Source organism: Bufo gargarizans, unplaced genomic scaffold, assembly GCF_014858855.1.
Source record: "Bufo gargarizans isolate SCDJY-AF-19 unplaced genomic scaffold, ASM1485885v1 original_scaffold_1069_pilon, whole genome shotgun sequence".
Taxonomy (NCBI): domain Eukaryota; kingdom Metazoa; phylum Chordata; class Amphibia; order Anura; family Bufonidae; genus Bufo; species Bufo gargarizans.
The window spans coordinates 97811-110713 of record NW_025334223.1 but is presented as its reverse complement, the minus strand read 5'-3'; positions in this window follow the sequence as shown (position 1 = coordinate 110713).

Genomic DNA, 12903 nt, shown 5'->3' with positions numbered 1-12903 from the left:
GTGTAAGAAGTACCTTGCAATCAAAATCTGTAAAAAATGGCCGGTGAAATCGGAAAGGTGCACTTTGGAATATGTGCCCCTTTGCCCACCTTGGCTGCAAAAAAGTGTCACACATCTGGTATCGCCGTACTCAGGAGAAGTTGGGGAATGTGTTTTGGGGTGCCATTTTACATATAACCATGCTGGGTGAGAGAAATATCTTGGCAAAAGACAACTTTTCCAATTCTTTTATACAAAGTTGGCATTTGACAGAGATTTTTTTCTCACCCAGCATGGGTATATGTAAAATGACACCCCAAAACACATTCCCCAACTTCTCCTGAGTACGGCGATACCACATGTGTGACACTTTTTTGCAGCCTAGATGCGCAAAGGGGCCCAAATTCCTTTTAGGAGGGCATTTTTAGACATTTGGATCCCAGACTTCTTCTCACACTTTCGGGCCCCTAAAAAGCCAGGGCAGTATAAATACCCCACATGTGACCCCACTTTGGAAAGAAGACACCCCAAGGTATATAATGAGGGGCATGGCGAGTTCCTAGAATTTTTTTTTTTTTTGCATAAGTTAGCGGATATTGATTTTTGTTTGTTTTTTTTCTCACAAAGTCTCACTTTCCGCTAACTTAGGACAAAAATTTCAATCTTTCATGGACTCAATATGCCCCTCACGGAATACCTTGGGGTGTCTTCTTTCCGAAATGGGGTCACATGTGGGGTATTTATACTGCCCTGGCTTTTTAGGGGCCCTAAAGCGTGAGAAGAAGTCTGGAATTTAAATGTCTAAAAATGTTTACGCATTTGGATTCCGTGAGGGGTATGGCGAGTCCATGTGAGATTTTATTTTTTGACACAAGTTAGTAGAATATGAGACTTAGTAAGAAAAACAAAACTAAAACAAACAAAAAATTTCCGCTAACTTGTGCCAAAAAAAAATGTCTGAATGGAGCCTTACCAGGGGGGGGGGTGATCAATGACAGGGGGGTGATCAATGACAGGGGGGTGATCAATGACAGGGGGGTGATCACCCATATAGACTCCCTGATCACCCCCCTGTCATTGATCACCCCCCTGTAAGGCTCCATTCAGACGTCCGTATAATTTTTACGGATCCATGGATCGGATCCGCAAAACACATGCGGACGTCTGAATGGAGCCTTACAGGGGGGTTATCAATGACAGGGGGTGATCAGGGTGATCACCCCCCTGTCAATGATCACCCCCCCTGTAAGGTTCCATTCAGACGTCCGCATGATTTTTTACGGATCCATGGATACATGGATCGGATCCACAAAACACATGCAGACGTCTGAATGGAGCCTTACAGGGGGGTTATCAATGACAGGGGGTGATCAGGGTGATCAGGGTGATCACCCCCCTGTCACTGATCACCCCCCCTGTAAGGCTCCATTCAGACATCTGCATGATTTTTACGGATCCATGGATACATGGATCGGATCCACAAAACACATGCGGACGTCTGAATGGAGCCTTACAGGGGGGTTATCAATGACAGGGGGTGATCAGGGTGATCACCCCCCTGTCAATGATCACCCCCCCTGTAAGGTTCCATTCAGACGTCCGCATGATTTTTTACGGATCCATGGATAAATGGATCGGATCCACAAAACACATGCGGACGTCTGAATGGAGCCTTACAGGGGGGTTATCAATGACAGGGGGTGATCAGGGTGATCAGGGTGATCACCCCCCTGTCACTGATCACCCCCCCTGTAAGGCTCCATTCAGACATCCGCATGATTTTTTACGGATCCATGAATACATGGATCGGATCCACAAAACACATGCGGACGTCTGAATGGAGCCTTACAGGGGGGTTATCAATGACAGGGGGTGATCAGGGTGATCACCCCCCTGTCAATGATCACCCCCCCTGTAAGGTTCCATTCAGACATCCGCATGATTTTTTACGGATCCATGGATACATGGATAGGATCCACAAAACACATGCGGACGTCTGAATGGAGCCTTACAGGGGGGTGATCAATGACAGGGGGGTGATCAGGGAGTGTATATGGATGATCACCCGCCTGTCATTGATCACCCCCTGTAAGGCTCCATTCAGACGTCCGCATGTGTTTTGCGGATCCGATCCATGTATCCATGGATCCGTAAAAATCATGCGGACGTCTGAATGGAGCCTTACAGGGGGGTGATCAATGACAGGGGGGTGATCAATGACAGGGGGTGATCAGGGAGTGTATATGGGTGATCACCCGCCTGTCATTGATCACCCCCCTGTAAGGCTCCATTCAGACGTCCGCATGATTTTTACGGATCCATGGATACATGGATTGGATCCACAAAACACATGCGGACGTCTGAATGGAGCCTTACAGGGGGGTTATCAATGACAGGGGGGTGATCAGGGAGTCTATATGGGTGATCACCCGCCTGTCATTGATCACCCCCTGTAAGGCTCCATTCAGACGTCCGCATGTGTTTTGCGGATCCGATCCATGTATCCGTAAAAATCATGCGGACGTCTGAATGGAGCCTTACAGGGGGGTGATCAATGACAGGGTGGTGATCAATGACAGGGGGTGATCAGGGAGTGTATATGGGTGATCACCCGCCTGTCATTGATCACCCCCCTGTAAGGCTCCATTCAGACGTCCGCATGATTTTTACGGATCCATGGATACATGGATCGGATCCACAAAACACATGCGGACGTCTGAATGGAGCCTTACAGGGGGGTTATCAATGACAGGGGGGGGATCAGGGAGTCTATATGGGTGATCACCCGCCTGTCATTGATCACCCCCTGTAAGGCTCCATTCAGACGTCCGCATGTGTTTTGCGGATCCGATCCATGTATCCGTAAAAATCATGCGGACGTCTGAATGGAGCCTTACAGGGGGGTGATCAATGACAGGGGGGTGATCAATGACAGGGGGTGATCAGGGAGTGTATATGGGTGATCACCCGCCTGTCATTGATCACCCCCCTGTAAGGCTCCATTCAGACGTCCGCATGATTTTTACGGATCCATGGATACATGGATCGGATCCACAAAACACATGCGGACGTCTGAATGGAGCCTTACAGGGGGGTTATCAATGACAGGGGGGTGATCAGGGAGTGTATATGGGTGATCACCCGCCTGTCATTGATCACCCCCTGTAAGGCTCCATTCAGACGTCCGCCTGTGTTTTGCGGATCCGATCCATGTATCCATGGATCCGTAAAAATCATGCGGACGTCTGAATGGAGCCTTACAGGGGGGTGATCAATGACAGGGGGGTGATCAATGACAGGGGGTGATCAATGACAGGGGGTGATCAGGGAGTGTATATGGGTGATCACCCGCCTGTCATTGATCACCCCCCTGTAAGGCTCCATTCAGACGTCCATATGCTTTTTGCGGATCCGATCCATGTATCCGTGGATCCGTAAAAATCATACGGACGTCTGAACGGAGCCTGACAGGGGGGTGATCAATGACAGGGCGGTGATCAATGACAGGGGGGTGATCAGGGAGTTTATATGGGGTGATCAGGGGTTTATAAGGGGTTAATAAGTGACGGGGGGGGGGTGTAGTGTAGTGTGGTGTTTGGTGCGACTGTACTGACCTACCTGAGTCCTCTGGTGGTCGATCCTAACAAAAGGGACCACCAGAGGACCAGGTAGGAGGTATATTAGACGCTGTTATGAAAACAGCGTCTAATATACCTGTTAGGGGTTAAAAAATTCGGATCTCCAGCCTGCCAGCGAGCGATCGCCGCTGGCAGGCTGGAGATCCACTCGCTTACCTTCCGTTCCTGTGAGCGCGCGCGCCTGTGTGCGCGCGTTCACAGGAAATCTTGCGTCTCGCGAGATGACGCGTATATGCGTCCAGGAGGAGTAAAGCAACCACCTCCCGGACGCATATACGCTTACAGCGGTCGGGAGGTGGTTAATCAATATTTGGTGGAAGCAGGTATATCGCACCCCTCAATCAGTGTTTTGTGGAGGCAGGTACATCAAATCCCTTAATGAGTATTTTGTGGAAGCAGGTATATCGCACCCCTCAATCAGTATTTTGTGGAAGCAGGTATATAGAACCCCTTAATCAATATTTTGTGGATGCAAATAAATCGCACAGCTCAATCACTATTTTGTGGAAGCAGGTATATAGCAAACCTCAATCAATATTTGGTGGAAGTAGGTATATCAATCCCCTTAATCAGTATTTTGTAGATGCAGTTGTATCGCAGGCCTCAAACCAAATTTGGTGGAAGCAGTTATATCTATCCCCTCAATCAGTATTTTGTGGAAGCAGGTATATAGAATCCCTTAATTAATATTGTGTGGAAGCAGGTATATCGCAACCCATAATCTGTATTTTGTGGAAGCAGGCATATAGAACCCCTTAATTAAAATTTTGTGGAAGCGGGTATATCGCACCCCTCAATCTGTATTTTTTGGAAGCAGGTATATCAAAACCATTAATTGGTATTTTGTGGAAGTAGTTATATATGGAACCCCTTAATCAATATTTTGTGGAAGCAGGTATTTTGCACCCCTCAATCAGTATTTTGTGGAAGCAGGTATATAAAAACCGCTTAATCAGTATTTTGTGGAAGCATAGTAACATAGTATATAAGGCAGGTATATCAAACCCCTTAATCAGTTTTTGGTGGAAGTAGATATATTGCACCCCTCAATCAGTGTTGTGTGGAAGCATGTATATCAAACCCCTTAATCAATATTTTGTGGAAGCAGGTATATTGCACCCCTTAATCAGTATTTTGTGGAAGCAGGTATATAAAAAACCCTTAATCAGTATTTTGTGGAAGCAGGTATATAAAAAACCCTTAATCAGTATTTTGTGGAAGCATAGTAATAGTATATAAAGCAGGTATATCAAACCCCTCAATCAGTATTTTGTGGAAGCAGGTATATTGCACCCCTCAATCAGTATTTTGTGGAAGCAGATATATCAAACCGTTTAATCAGTATTTTGTGGAAGCAGGTGTATCGCAGTACCTGATCAGACCGGGATCAGGTACCAGCAGTCAATCGGGACAAGTACTGACACTACACACAGTAAAACAAAACATGCAATGCAACAGCTCTCTGCAAACCAAATAAAGTACAAAAATGCATAATAATTGCTAGTGCTATACTTCTAAATTAGAGATGCTTGGCAAATCATTTTGTACAAAATTATTTGAGCCCGTCTGCCGCACGTCAAGGCGATCTCTGTAAGACGGGTTCCTAACACTAAATTCTACCTGTTGTGTGCCATGACGGCTGCCATACAATTCAGGGAGTGTAGGTTCCACATGCATGCTGGGCCTGCTTTAATTTCTGTCATTTTTGGTGCCAAAATGGCCTCCATTATATCCAAGGGATGCAGGTACCCACATGCATGCCGGGCCCACTCTACACCACTCCTGGTGCCAAATGGCCACCAAAGAATGCAATGAGAGTCCACAACTATATCTCTCCTGGTGCCAAATGGCTTCCAGTGAGTGAGGGGGGGCAGGCCAAGCTATATACTCACACTAATTAAAATCAGCCTATGGGGCAGACGAGCTGGTCAGGAGTGCACGACTGAGGTGTCAGCCACACCTCCTGTACAAACTGCAAAGAAAAAGGGAGTCAGTCAGCACATCCCAATGCGCAGGAGCACGTTGCTATGGCTGAGAACAACACTGTAAAACAAAACATGCAATGCTACAGCTCTCTGCAAACCAAATAAAGTACAAAAATGCATAATAATTTCTAGTGCTATACTTATAAATTAGAGATGCTTGGCAAATCATTTTGTACAAAATTATTTGAGCCCGTCTGCCGCACGTCAAGGCGATCTCTGTACGACTGGTTCCTAACACAAAATTTTACCTGTTATGTGCCATGACCGCTACCATACAATTCAGGGAGTGTAGGTTCCACATGCATGCTGGGCCTGCTTTAATTTCTGTCATTTTTGGTGCCACAATGGCCTCCATTATATCCTTGATGTGCGGCAGACGGGCTTAAATAATTTTGTACAAAATGATTTGCCAAGCATCTCTAATTTATAAGTATAACACTAGCAATTATTATGCATTTTTGTACTTTATTTGGTTTGCAGAGAGCTGTTGCATTGCATGTTTTGTTTTACAGTGTTGTTCTCAGCCATAGCAACGTGCTCCTGCGCATTGGGATGTGCTGACTGACTCCCTTTTTCTTTGCAGTGACACTACACACACTATCGAATTTGATCACTCTGCTTCCTACAATCTACCAGATTGCACGGCAGATCAAATTGTTGCCGGTTCCTTCTAACAACTACTAAACTTCTGAGATTCACATTTTAAAGCAAACAGGTAGCTGAAAATTAGGAACTCTAATTGCCTTAAAAATTATTGCCCGTGCTAGGTTAAATAATTGGTTTTAATAAAAATTGAAAGATGTGAAAAACAGAAGCATACAAATATACACAGAACAGTTTTTAAAATAAAAAGGATGAAAGAAAACTGAGGCCTACTTTCCTCACACAGAGACTTGCCGCTTTCAGGTCCTAAGGCAAGACAGAAAGACACAGATCCTCATTCAATCAGATTGGCCTCAAAATGGGGAACTCAGTACAATCTGCTCTGTCCAATTTATACGAATTGGTCCAGGCAGTCTGTAAACCGCCTTTAGGGCGTGGCATATGGGTTGGCTGTGACTTTTATGACCGGTCAGTCACGCTGAAATCTGGTCTAAAATGGATTTCTGCCCATAACTCTACACAGGAGAATGCCTGCCCGATAATTGTTGGCTCATTTTTCAGCTCTCAGTATTGGGGTCACAGGGGTACCAAACACGGGGTGTCCAAGTGACCTTAATCAGAAGAACATATTTTCTGAGCCAGGATTTAACATAAGTTGGTGGTTTTTGGTATGTGTGGCACCGTCACCTCCTGACCGTTAAAATGGCGTACCTCAATAATCTCTATTGAGCTGTATTTTAGAGTTATGACCGGAGTAAGATTTTTGGATTTTCCAACCCTCTGGAAGCGTGCCCCTATCATAAAGTAATAAACCCCTTTGAAGCTGTCCACTATACAGGCATGTTTATATAAAGTGTCGTGGAGGCCAGTGATCGTTGTCACCTCTGGGTCAGGGACTAAGAAGTTTATGGCGGTGGTCTGGTTTAGGATGTGGGGGAAAATGGAGAGGGAGAGAAGGGACAGTTATTTGTTTGAATAAGGGGGAGCTCCGAGTCAGAGAAGGGACAGTTATTTGTTTGAATAAAGGGGAGCTCCGAGTCCCCAGAACACAGGCCAAGTACTCATGCTCAGTGTGCCACAGTGTAAGCAGGTATATCAATCCCCTTAATCAGTATTTTGTGGAAGCAGGCATATCAATCCCCTTAATCAGTATTTTGTGGTAGAAGGTGTATTGCAGGCCTCAATCAGTATTTTGTGAAGGCACGTATATCAAAACCCTTAATCAGTATTTTGTGGAAGCAGGTATATCGCACCCCTCAATCAGTATTTTGTGTAATCAGGTATATAGAACCCCTTAATCAATATTTTGTGGAAGCAGGTATATCACACCCCTCAATCAGTATTTTGTGGAGGCAGGTATATCAAAACCCTTAATCAGTATTTTGTGGAAGCAGGTATATCGCACCCCTCAATCAGTATTTTGTGGAAGCAGGTATATAGAACCCCTCAATCTGTATTTTGTGGAAGCAGGTATATCAAAACCCTTAATCAGTATTTTGTGGAAGCAGGTATATTTCACCCCTCAAACAGTATTTAGTGGAAATAGGTATATGGAACCCCTTAATCAATATTTTGTGGAAGCAGGTATATTGCACCCCTCAATCAGTATTTTGTGGAAGCAGGCATATAAAAACCCCTTAATCAGCATTTTGTGGAAGCATAGTAACATAGTAAATAAGGCCGAAAAATACATTTGTCCATCCAGTTCGGCCTATTATCCTGCAAGTTGATGCAGAGGAAGGCAAAAAAACAACAACTGTGAGGTAGAAGCTAATTTCCTTCCCGACTCCAATCAGGCAATCAGAATAACTCCCTTGATCAACGACCCCTCTCTAGTAGCTATAGCCTGCAATATTATTACACTCCAGAAATGTATCTTGAATTCTTTTATTGTATTCACCATCACCACCTCCTCAGGCAGAGAGTTTCATGGTCTCACTGCTCTTACCGTAAAGAATCCTTTTCTATGTTTGTGTACAAACCTTCTTTCCTCCAGACGCAGAGGATGTCCCCTCATCACAGTCACAGTCCTGGGGATAAATAGATGATGGGAGAGATCTCTGTACTGTCCCCTGATATAATTATACATAGTTATTAGACCTCTCCTCAGTCGTCTTTTTTTTAAAGTGAATAACCCTAATGTTGATAATCTTTCAGGGTACTGTAGTTGCCCCATTTCAGTTATTACTTTAGTTGCCCTCATCTGAACCCTCTACAGCTCTGCTATGTCTGCCTTGTTCACAGATGCCCAGAACTGTATACAGTACTCCATGTGTGTTCTGACTAGTGATTTGTAAAGTGGTAGGACTATGTTCTCATCATGGCATCTATGCCCCTTTTGATGCAACCCATTATCTTATTGGCCTTGGCAGCAGCTGCCTGACACTGGTTTTTACTGCATAGTTTGCTGTTTATTAAAATTCCTAGGTCCTTTTCCATGTCAGTGTTACCGAGTGTTTTACCATTTAGTATGTACGTGTGATTTATGACCCAATCTGAGTGTGTACCATTAATAACCACCCTTTGTTTTCTATCATTGAGCCATTTACTTACCCACATACAGAAGTTTTCTCCCAGTCCGAGCATTCTCATTTTATATACTAACCTTTTATGTGGTACAGTGTCAAATGCTTTGGAGAAGTCCAGATATACGACATCCATTGATTCACCACTGTCAGGTCTAGAACTTAACTCCTCATAGAAACTGATTAAATTAGTTTGACATGACCGATCCCTCATGAAGCCATGCTTATATGGTGCTATTTGCTTATTTTCAGTGAGATCCTCCAAGATAGCATCTCTTAGAAAACCTTCAAACAGTTTACCCACAACAGATGTTAAACTTACCGGCCTATAGTTTCCGGGCTCTGTTTTTGCACCCTTTTTGAATATTGGCACCACATTTGTGTCATGGTCTTACCTTCTCACTGTTCTCCTTCGTTTGACATGTGCTGGCGGCCATCTTGGTTTCTGGGTTTCTTGTAGCCTCCCACCCTGCGGCTTCTCCTTCCCACTGGGAGGAGCTGGATGCCTAGCTCATATATATAGAAGGTCTGTGGCTTCAGTTCCTTGCTTGGTCCTCCTGTGTTCACATGCTTCAAAGACTGCTGCTGCTTCTGGTTCCTGATCCTGGCCTCGTCTGACTACTCCGTTGGTTCCTGATCCTGGCTTCGTCTGACTACCCTGCTGGTTCCTGATCCAGGCTTCGTCTGACTACCCTCCTGGTTCCTGACCTCTGTCTACGCAAGACCCTGCTTCGGTTTAGCCATCCGTTTGGACTTTTGCTACAGCTTGATTTCCAATAAAGCCTTCTTATTTCCACTTATCTCTTGTTGTACGTCTGGTTCATGGTTCCATGACAATTTGCTATGCGCCAATCCTGTGGAACACTCCCTATCAGTATAGAGTCTGTAAATATCAGAAATAAGGGTCTGGCTATGACATTACTTAATTCTCTTAGCATACGGGGGTGTATGCCATCTGGGCCTGGCGATTTGTCTATTTTAATCTTTTTAAGACGCCGCTGTACTTCTTCCTGGGTCAGACAGGGCACTTTTAATGGGGAATTTACTTTTACATTCTGCATTTCATCTGACAGTTTATTTTCCTCAGTGAAAACAGTGGAAAATATTTAATAGCTTTGCTTTCTCCTCGTCGCTCTCTGCAACTCCCCCCTCATTGCTCTGTAGAGGGCCGACACCTTCAGATTTGCACTTTTTACCTTTTGAATAATTAAGGAATATTTTAGGGTTAGTTTTGCTCTCTTTGGCAATTTATCTCTTGGTCTCTAGTTTTATTTATTTTTTACATATTCAATTTTTTTCCTTATAGTTTTTCAGTGCTTCCTGGCTGCCCTCCTGTTTTAGTGATTTAAATGCTTTCTTTTTGTCATTTATTGCTTTCTTTACAGTTCTATTTATCCATATTGGTTTCTTCTTGTTCCTTAACCCTTTATTCCTATAAGGAATGTACCTCTCACAATTAGATTTTAGGATGCTTTTAAAAATATCCCATTTTGTGGTGGTATTTTTATTTTTGAGAACTTCTTCCCAGTTAGTTACGCCTCTTAGTTGGCTAAATTTTCCTTTTTTGAAGTTTGGTATTTTTGTTCTTTCTTGTAGAAAAGCTCGTTTGAAGAATAATTGGAAGGTTATTACTTTATGGTCACTATTTCCCAGGTGCCCCCCAACGTGCACATCTGTTGTTCTGTCAGGTCTATTGTCCAGTATGGCCGGTCCCTCTAGTTGGCTTCTGAACCAGTTGGGAAAGGTTTTCTTTATGAGATGTACAGCTTTCAGTTTCCCAGTCTATATATGGGTAGTTGAAGTCCCCCATAAAAACCACCTCATTATGATTTGCCGCCTCGTCTATCTCATTTAGTAGTAGATTTTCTGTGGACTCTGGTATATTAGGTGGTTTATAATAAACTTCTATTAGTAATTTATTATTATTTTTGCCTCCATGTATTTTTGCATACAGTGACTTTACATGTTCATGTCCCTCACTTATATCTTCTCGGACTGTGGGCTTTAGACAGGACTTTACATAAAGGCAGACCCCTCCCCCTCTCCGGTTTTGACAATCCTTTCTAAACAGACTATAACCTTGTACATTAACTGCCTAGTCATAGTTATCATCCAGCCATGTTTCCGTTATTCCCACTATGTCATAGTCCTCCTCACACATCACTAATTCCAGTTCCCCAGTTTTATTAGTCAGGCTTCTGGCATTAGTATACATACAATTAAGAGGCTTATGTTTATTTTTTACCCTACACCTTTCCTTCTAAACTGTTCTAGTCCCTCCTTCCATTCCTCCCCCAGTCCCACTACCTTACCCCTGGTCTCTATGTGCACTATCTTCCCATCCTATAACATAATTACCCTCCCCCCAGTCCCTAGTTTAAACACTCCTCCAACCTTCTAGCCTTATTTCCCCCAACACAGCTGCCCCTTCCCCATTGAGGTGCAGACCATCCCTCGATAGAGCCTGTAGCTGACAGAGAAGTCGGCCCAGTCCTCCAGGAACCCAAACCCCTCATTCCTACACCCGTTCTGGAGCCACTTGTTAACCTCCCTAATCTCCTGCTGCCTTTCTTGTGTGGCTCGTAGTACAGGCAGTATTTCGGAAAACACTACCTTTGATATCCTTGTCTTAAGCTTTTGACCTAAATCCCTAAAATCATTTTTAAGGACTAACCACCTTCCTCAAACGTTGTCATTGGTTCCGATATGGACTATGACCGCTGGATCTTCTCCAGCCCCTCCCATAAATCTGTCATCCCAATCCGCGATGTTTCGAACTAGTGCCAGGAAGACAACACACTGTTCGACGATCACGGTTTTTGTGACAGATTGCCCTTTCTGTACCTCTAATATCGCACCCCTCAATCTGTATTTTGTGGAAGCAGGTATATCGCAGGCCTCAATCAATATTTGGTGGAAGCAGGTATATTGCACCCCTCAATCAGTTTTTTGGGGGGCAACAGGTATATCACACCAGTTGCAATTAGTTATTCCAATAGCGTTTGTCCCTCTATATAGCTGCGGTATCGCAGCAGAACCGCACACAACTTTTGTGGCCCTATTAGCTAGCATTAGGTGTCCCTAACAGTCTGTCCCTGCTCCACAAAGCAACCTCTCTCTACACTGGCAAAACACAGAATGTAAAATGGCGGCCAGATCGGTTTTATTTATAGGGTATAGGAAAATGTTTTAATTGGCTGTCCTGTCCCACCTGATGTGTGTGTCATGGGTCAAAGTTTGGCGCAATGCAAAAGAATATGGCGCATGCGAACATCGCCATATGTTTGCATTTTCAGCTAATCGCGAAACGACCACCGGGCGAACTGCAAGGCCATCTCTAGAGGTGAGTCTGTTTGGTGTTGTGTTCCCACATCTATGAGGTATTCTTGATGGGACAGATAGGCTCAAAGATAATATGTGCACAAGAACCTCACAAACATGTACAGTGAATATATGCAGTGTCCCACTCAGTGATGGTCGTGAGCCCCTGTATAACTTTGGGCATATGTTGTGTCAAGCTGTAATTCCTCATAGCAGGCTGTTTTAATGTCATTACATCTATTCACCCATAGGTGGTGCTGGCACTATATATATATATATCTGAGGGTTTGCTAATGCAGTGGAGAACAGTAGAGTAGAAGGAAGTTAGTTATGTGTGAGGAGGTGAACAGTACCAGTCCAATATGTAGCTGCCACTTTAGCCCCTTGGTCCTGATCAAGCTGAGGTAGTGTGGACAAATCTCTTACAGCTCCTAGCACAGACCAGAGAGTCAATGTATGGATATAGAGCAAGTCTAGTGGAGGTAGAAGCAGCATTAGCTTATGGACTCCACAGCACCAGTGACCGGGAGAAGCCTAAAAGCGCCTGGACACAGCCGGACGACTAGGCGCAAAGTTGTCTGTTACCACATGCCTCTATGGACATTGTGGACCAGAGTATATGAAGGCATCCTATACAAATAATGGAGCAGAGGTTTTTGCCTGCCGTCAGGGAGACCGCCCTGTGGATTGCTGATTAAGAAGTTATTATATCCAGTACCTGAGTGCTAGAGTGTGGACCTGGTGTAGACAGATTTAAGAAAGAACCTTTCCTGCCTATGGAAGGACAGTCTTAGGAAACCCATTGTCAAGCCTGTTACTAGGATTACAGCTGAGATAATATTTGGAATATCG